Genomic DNA, 7,828 nt, shown 5'->3' with positions numbered 1-7,828 from the left:
TTGATAGTAGCTATGCTAATGGGTGTGAGGGGGTATCTCGCTGTAGTTTTGATTTACATTTACATAATAATTAGTGAGGTTGAGCATCTTTTCGTGTGCTTATTGGCCATTCGAATATCTTCTTTGAAGAGATGTCTATTCAAGTCTTTTGCCCAGTTTTGAATCAGGTTCTTTGTTTTTCTGTTGTTTAGTTTTAGGAGTTCTCTATATACTCTTGATATTAATCCCTTATCGATATATGATTTGCAAATATTTTCTCCCTTTCATGGGTTGCATTTTCACTCTGTTGAAAGTGTCTTTTTTTTGGTGGGGGGAGGTTACCAAATTGCTTTATGTGAAGGAATGGTACAAAAGAACTAAGTAGATGTTTTGGTACAACCTATAGAAAAGGTAAAGGTAACCCCTTTATCAATATGCATGCACTGCCTTGGTGACCAGGAAAGTCACTCAGTGGGTATGGGAAGCTGGTGTCAGCCTTAGCTCTTGTTATCATTGTCCCCCTGAGTGTGCTTGTCAAAGAGATACTCTTCCATGCCAGATTTGGGGGCCCCATCTTGTGCAGATCGGTTTTGTGGCCGCCTAATTCTTTGGATTACACCTGCTCATTCAGGTAATGAGTCTCAATGAAATCAACAAGTAGGGGTTGTTTGTGCAGTGGCCAGTTTGTGCAGCTCCAGTAGCAACTGATTCATGCTTCCCAAGTGTAATACATACTCCATTGCATTCACCTTGTTCTCCTGGTCCTCATGATCTGGTTTCTTGATATCCTGGAGGAAGATGTAGTCACCTCATTGGTTCTGCAGTTTCATCAGTTTCTCAGCATGTTTCCTCCCCTCATGAGATTGGTGAAGAAACTATTTGGCCAAGTTCTTCAAAGCTACATTATTGCAGTCAAAGTAGTAAGACATAGATAGGTAGAGGTAGGAAGTTTAGGGCTCCAGGTTGATCTGGCAGTTGATGGTAGCCTCTGAGTCCTGGTGGTAGTTCTGGCCCACCAGTGAGGGACCTCGGTGGTCAGGGCAGGTGGCGAGGAGAGACGATGGTGGCTGCCCGGTGCTGCAGTAGCAGTGGGGGGCCTTGGGGCAGTCTGAGAGCACTGTGAGGAGGGGGGCGGAGGGCTGGATTAATGCCTGTTCCGTCCAAGCACAGTTGAAGCAGGAAACCATGGTTGGTTGAAAGTGTCCTTTGATGCACAAAAGTTTTCAATTTTCATGAAGTCCAACATCTGTATTTTTTTCTTTTGTTGCCTGTGTCTTTGGTGTCATATCCAATAAACCATTGCCAAATCCAATGTTGTAAAGCTTTTGCTGTTTTCTTCTAAGAGGTTTAAGATTTAGGTCTTAGTTCTATGATCCATATTGACTTAATTTTTGTTAGGTAAGAGTCCAACTTCATTCTTTTACATGTGGCTATCCAGTTTTCCCAGCACCACTAGTTGAAAAGACTGTCCTTTCCCCATTGAATGGTCTTGGCACCCTTGTTGAAAATCAATTGACCATATATGCAAGGGTTTATTTCCAGGTCTCTATTCTACTCCTTTGGTCTATATGTCTATCTTTATGCCAGCACCACACTGTTTCATTACTACAGCCTTGCAGTAAGTTCTGAAATCAGGAAGTATGGGACCTCCAGCTTTGTTCTTCTTTTTCAAGATGATGTTGGCTCTTCTGGGTCCTTTGAGATTCCATATGAATTTTAGGATGGCTTTTTTCTATTTCTGAAAAAAAAATGGCATTGAGATTTTGATAGGGATTGCATTGTCTCTGTAGATTATTTTGAATACAATGGGCATTTTAATAATATCTAGTCTTCTAATTCATGAACATAGGATGTGTTTCCATTTATTTATGCCTCCTTTAATTTCTTTCAGAAATGTTTTGTAGTTTTCATTGTATGTCTTTAACCTCTTTAGGTGAGTTAATTCCTAAATATTTTATTCTTTTTGATACTATTATAAGTGGAACTGTTTTTACAATTTCCTTTTCAGTTTGTTCATTATTAGTGTCGAGAAATGCTACTGATTTTTCTGTGTTGGCTTTGTATCCTGCTATTTGCTGAATTCATTTATTAGTTCTAACAGTTTTTTTGAGGACTCTAAGGGTTGTCTACATACAAGATCATATCATCGGTGAACAAAGATAATTTTACTTCTTCTTTTCTGATTTGGATACCTTTTATTTATTTATTTTCTTTCTATACCTAGTTTGTTGAGAGTTTATTTTTTAATAATGAAAGGGTGTTGAATTTGTCTAATACTTTTTTCTACATCATTGAGATGATCATGAAGGTTTTTTTTTCTTTATTCTGTTAATGTGGTGTATTTACATTGATCAATTTTTCGTATGTTGAACCCTCCTTGTATTACAGGAATAAATTCCACTTGGTCATGCTGTATAATGCTTTCAATATGCTGCTGAATTTGGTTTGCTAGTATTTTATTGATGATTTTTGCATCAGTGTTCATAAGGGATATTGGTCTGTAGTTTTCTTGCAGTGTCTTTGTCTGACTTTGGTATTGGAGTAATGCTGGTGTCATAGAATGAGTTTGGAAGTATTAACTCCTTGTCAATTTTTTGAAAACTTAAGAATCTTTGGTATTAGTTCTTCTTTAAATGTTTGGTAGCATTCACCACTGAGCCATCATATCCAGGGCTTTTATATTTTGGGAGGGGAGGTTTGACTACTGATTTAATCTCCTTACTATTATAGGTCTGTTCAGATTTTCTATTCCTTTATGATTCAGACATGGTAGGTTTTGTGTTTCTAGGAATTTGTCCATTTCATCTAGGTTATCCGATTTTTTGGCATACATTTGTTCATAGTACTTTCTTATAATTCTTTTTATGTAGAACTCATTAGTAATGTCCCCACTTTCATTTATTTTATTTTAGTAATTTGTGTCTTCTCTCCTTTTTCCTAGTCATTCTAGTTAAAGGTTTGCAAATTTGGTGATGCTTTCAAAAAACTGATTTTTGGTTTCATTGATTTTTCCCTATTGTTTTCTACCCTTTATTGCAGTTATCTCCACTCTAATCTTTATCACTTCCTTTCTTCTGCTAGCTTTGGGTTTATTTTTTTCTTCTTCTTCTAGTTTTGTAAGTTGTAAAGTTAGATTATTGATCTGAGATCTTTCTTGTTTTTTAATGTAAGTGCTAATAGTTATAAATTTCACCCTTAGCTCTGCTTTTGTTGTGTTCCATAAGTTTTGGTATGTTGTGGTTTTGTTTTCATTGGTTTCTAAGTATTTTCTAATGTTCCTTGTGATTTCTTTTTTGATTCATTGTTTTTTTTAAGAGTGTGTTGTTTGATTTCTACACATTTATTAATCTTCCAGTTTTCCTTCTCTTATTGATTTTGAACTTTATCTTGTGGTAAGAGAAGATATTTTATATAATATCTATCTTTTTTAGTCTATTGAGACTTAATTTGTGGCCTAACATATGATTTATCCTGGAGAATGTCCTTTGTGCACTTGAGAAGAATGTGTTTTCCGTTGTTGTTGGGTAGAGTGTTCTGTATATATCTGTTGGATCTAGTTGGTTTATTGTGTTGTTCAAGTCCTCTCCTTATCTTCAACTATTTGTTCTATCAGTTATTGAGAGAGGAGTATTGAAGTCTTCAACTATTATTATGGAACTATTTTCCCCTTCCATTCTGTCAGTTCTTCTTTACATATTTTGATGATCTGTTATTAGGTGCCTAAAATATTATAATAGTTATATCTTCTTGATGTATTCAACCATTTATTAATATACAATGTCCTTCTTTGACTCTTGCAAACTTTTTTGATTTAAAGTCTATTTTGTCTGATATTAATATTTCTACCTCTGCTCTCTTGGTCACTATTTGAATAGAATGTCTTTTTCCATCCTTTTACTTTCAACCTTTTTTGGCTTTGGATCTAAAGTGAGTCTCTTGTAGACAGCATATAGTTAGATCATTATTTTAAATCCATTCTCTCAATCTCTGTCTTTTAATTGGAGAGTTTAATCTATTTACATTCAAAGTAATAACTGATAGAATTATTTTACTATTTGTTTTCTATATGCCTTGTACTTTTTTGTCCCTTATTTCCCACATTGCTGTCTTCTTTTGTGTTTAGCTGATTTTTTTTTGTAGTAAAACATCTTAATTCCCTTCTCATTTCCTTTTGTGTATATTTTAAGACTATTTTCCTTGTGGTTACCATGGAGATTACATTTGATAACCTAAATTATAAATTGAATTCTAAATTGAATTTATACCAGTTCAACTTCAGTAACATACAAAACTTTTTCTATACAGCTCAATCCCCATTCTTTTCAGTTATTAATGTCACAAAATTACATCTTTATACATTGTGTGTTCAAAACCAGTAATTAATAATTGTTATTTATAATTCATTAGTCACTTAAATTCCATAGGAAACAAAATGTGGAGTTACAAAGCAAAGTTATAATAATACTAGCTTTTAGACTAATAATTGTTTTTTAAAAATGTATTACTCTCTTAAATCATGTAGAAAACCTAAAAATGGAGTTACAAACCACTTTTATAATAATACTAGCCCATGTATTTACCTTTACTGAGATCTTTATTTCTTCATATGGCTTTGAGTTACTGACCAGTGTCCTTTCATTTTGACCTGCAGGACTGCCTTCAGCATTTCCTGCAGGGCAGGACTAGTGGTAACAAACTCCCTCAGATTTTGTTTATTTGGGAATGTCTTAATTTCTCTCTCACTTTTGAAGGTTACTTTTGCCAGGTACAGGATTCCTGGTTGACAGTTTTTTCTTTTAGCACTTTGACTGTATCAGTCCACTGCCTTCTGGACTTCAAGATTTCTGATGAGAAATCTGTACATAATCTTATTGAGGATCACTTGTATGTGATATATTGCTTCTCTACAGCTGCTTTCAAGATTCTATCTTTATCTTTCAACAGTTTGATCACAGTGTCCCTTGGTGTGGGTCTCTTTGAGTTTATCCAGTTGGAATTCACTGATCTTCTTGGTTGTTTATATTCATGTTTTTTTTAAAATCAAACTTGAGAAGTTTTCAGCCATTATTTCTTCAAATAATCTCTTTCCCTTCTTTTGAAACTCTTATAATGTATGTATGGTGGTTTACTTAATGGTGTCCCACAGTTCCCTTAAGCTCTGTTAACTTTTCTTTAATCTTTTTTTTCCATTCCTCAGACTTGATCATTTCCATCATCCTATCTTCAAGCTTGCTGATTCTTTCTTCTGCCTGCTCAAATCTGCCTTTGAAACGTTCATTTTAGTTATTACATTTTGTAGCTCTGGAGTTTCTTTTGGGTTTCTTTTTAGGTTTTCTATCTCCTTATTGAAATTCTCCATGTCTTCTTTTAGTTCTTTGAGCATCTTTATGATAGTTTTTAAACAGTCATTGTATAGTATAGGTCCACCATCTGGTTTTTCTCTGGGACAGTTCTGGTGGTGTGTTTTTTTCTTTGAGTGGGTGAACATTCCTGTTTCTTTGTATGCCTTGTGATTTTTGTTGTTGTTGAAAACATGAACATTTGAATCTAATGATATGGTAACTATGGAAATCAGATTCTCTCCCTTCCCCAAGGTTTGATGACTTTTGGTTTTGTTTTGCTTTGCTTTTTAAAAAATTGCTATAGGCTGTCTCTGCCAAAGATCAGCCTGAGATATAGACTTATGGTCTTCTCACATCTTTAAAAAATTTTTTCTCATGGTATAATTTAAAAAATTTTTTAAAAATTTTTCTAAATTGAAGTATAGCTGATTTACAATGTTGTGTTAGTTTCAGGTGTATAGCAAAGTGATTCAGACATATATATCCCTTTTTAGATACTTTTCCCTTATAGGTTATTCCAATTTTCAGGTCTTTTTTAGTCCTTGCCTTTCCCTGGGCATGTCAGGTGACTTTCTTTTTAAGAAAAAATATTTATTTATTTATTTGGTTGAGCTGGGTCCTAGTTGTGACAGGCAGGCTCCTTGGTTGTGACAGGTAGGCTCCTTTAGTTGTGGCTTGAGGGCTCCTTAGTTGTGGCTCACCAGCTCCTTAGTTGAGGCACATGGGCTCTTTAGTTGTGACATGCATGTGGGATCTAGTTCCCTGACCAGGTGAACCTGGGCCCCCTGTACTGCAAGTGCAGAGTCTTAACCACTGTGCCACCAGGAAAGTCCAAGGTGACTTTCTGATTTCTGCTGTATATACAGTTGCTTTTGAATGTCCTGGTGTTTAATGTCTGGTTCCCAGAATAGGGGATAAGCAGTCTGTGCTATGCTGAGAGCTGAAATCGACCAACATAGCTTCCTGGAAGTTACAAACCTTCAATGGACTCTAGAGTTACAAAATAGTTACATCAGACAGATTCTTCCAGAGCAATTGTTGTCCAGGTAGGGAGGCAGATTCCTGGTGCTTCTTGTCTACTATCTTCCCAGAATTCTCTCTTCAGCTTTGATTTTTTAAAATTGCCATTTTATATCCCATAGTACATATTCTGAAATCACACCAAATTTTTAAGAACAAGACAGGAGTATAAAAATATAAATGAAAAAGTTTGGAATTGGTAGGAAAGGAAAAGAAAGGTCACCTGAAATGACAATAAAATATTATTTCAATGCCAGCATTATGGTTTGTGGTAGGTGGAACAATGCCCTCTCCTCCCCAAAGATGTCCATGTCCTAATTCCCAGATCCTGTGAAAATGTGAGGTTAAATGGTAAAGGGAAACTAAGTTTTCAGGTGGAATTAAGGTTGTTAACCAAATGATCTTGAGATGGGGAGAGGATCCTGGATTACCCAGGTGGACCTAATGTAATCACAGGGTTCCTTATAAATGGACGTGGGAGGCAGAAGAGAGAGAACCAGAGAAATGGCAGTGTAAGAAGGACTCAGGCTTGTTGCTGGTTTTGAGGGTAGAGGAATGAAGCCATAAGCCAAAGAATAAAGGTAGCCTCTGGAAGCTGGAAAGAGGTGAGGAAATGGATTCTCTTCTAGGGTCTTCACAATGAACAGCCCTGCCAACATCTTGATTTTAGCCCAGGGAGACTCATTTTGGACTTCTGACTTCCAGAACTGTTAGTTAATACATTTGTTTTGTTTAAGCCACTAAACTTGTGGTAATTTGTCATGGTAGCAATAGGAAAACTAAAAATGGACTGACGAGAAGGGAAGCTGAAGGTGGGGAGGCAAGTAAAGATCAAGGCACTATTATGTAGGGGCAAAAGCAGTAGACCTGAATTAGAAGAGCAGTTGAGGTTCTCAGTTCTGCCAATTTCCACCTGTGTGACTCAGATCAAGTTACTTAGCCTCTCCATGTCTCTATATCTTGATCTATAAAAATCAATAGTAATAACACTTCCTTACATGGCTGTTGTGAGGATGAAATGAGGCAATCTATGTAAGCCCTTAGCACAGTGCCTTTGGTAAGCCCTAATAATGTGAGTCGCTGTTGGTGCTGACACTGCACCACTGCTACTCTCACAGCTTTAACGTGTCTTTTTTTCTCAGTGATTCAGTGTTTATTTACAAAATTATCTGTATAACATATACATATTTAGCCAAAACTCAGTTTCCATATGAAGTGATACAGATAAAATTACATTACAATTTTGCTATAATGAGGTTTTATTTAAATGAGCATTCAGTTAAACCCACCCCCCTCTAATCCCATTTCAGGTGAGATGACTGCTGCATAGCAGATGGCAGGCTTTGCCTTCCAGAGAGTAAAACCAGACCATTTCAGGGGAAGTGTTTATTCTTGAAACTCTGATTGGTGACTACAGCTCCAGGTGAGTAAAATTAAACTTGCTTCTATTAATCATGATTATCAGGTACCAAGTTAGAGTGTTGCTC

The 7,828-nt window shown here is 36.0% G+C and overlaps 1 pseudogene; it reads right to left on the bottom strand.

The window, feature by feature from the left end:
• Positions 1-476: 476 nt before the first annotated feature.
• LOC131752819 (ferritin heavy chain pseudogene) lies at positions 477-1,166 on the bottom strand (annotated as a pseudogene).
• Positions 1,167-7,828: the final 6,662 nt, after the last annotated feature.

The sequence above is a fragment of the Kogia breviceps genome, chromosome 3 (genome assembly GCF_026419965.1).
Source record: "Kogia breviceps isolate mKogBre1 chromosome 3, mKogBre1 haplotype 1, whole genome shotgun sequence".
Classification (NCBI taxonomy): domain Eukaryota; kingdom Metazoa; phylum Chordata; class Mammalia; order Artiodactyla; family Physeteridae; genus Kogia; species Kogia breviceps.
This window is presented reverse-complemented; position numbering and strand designations above follow the sequence as displayed.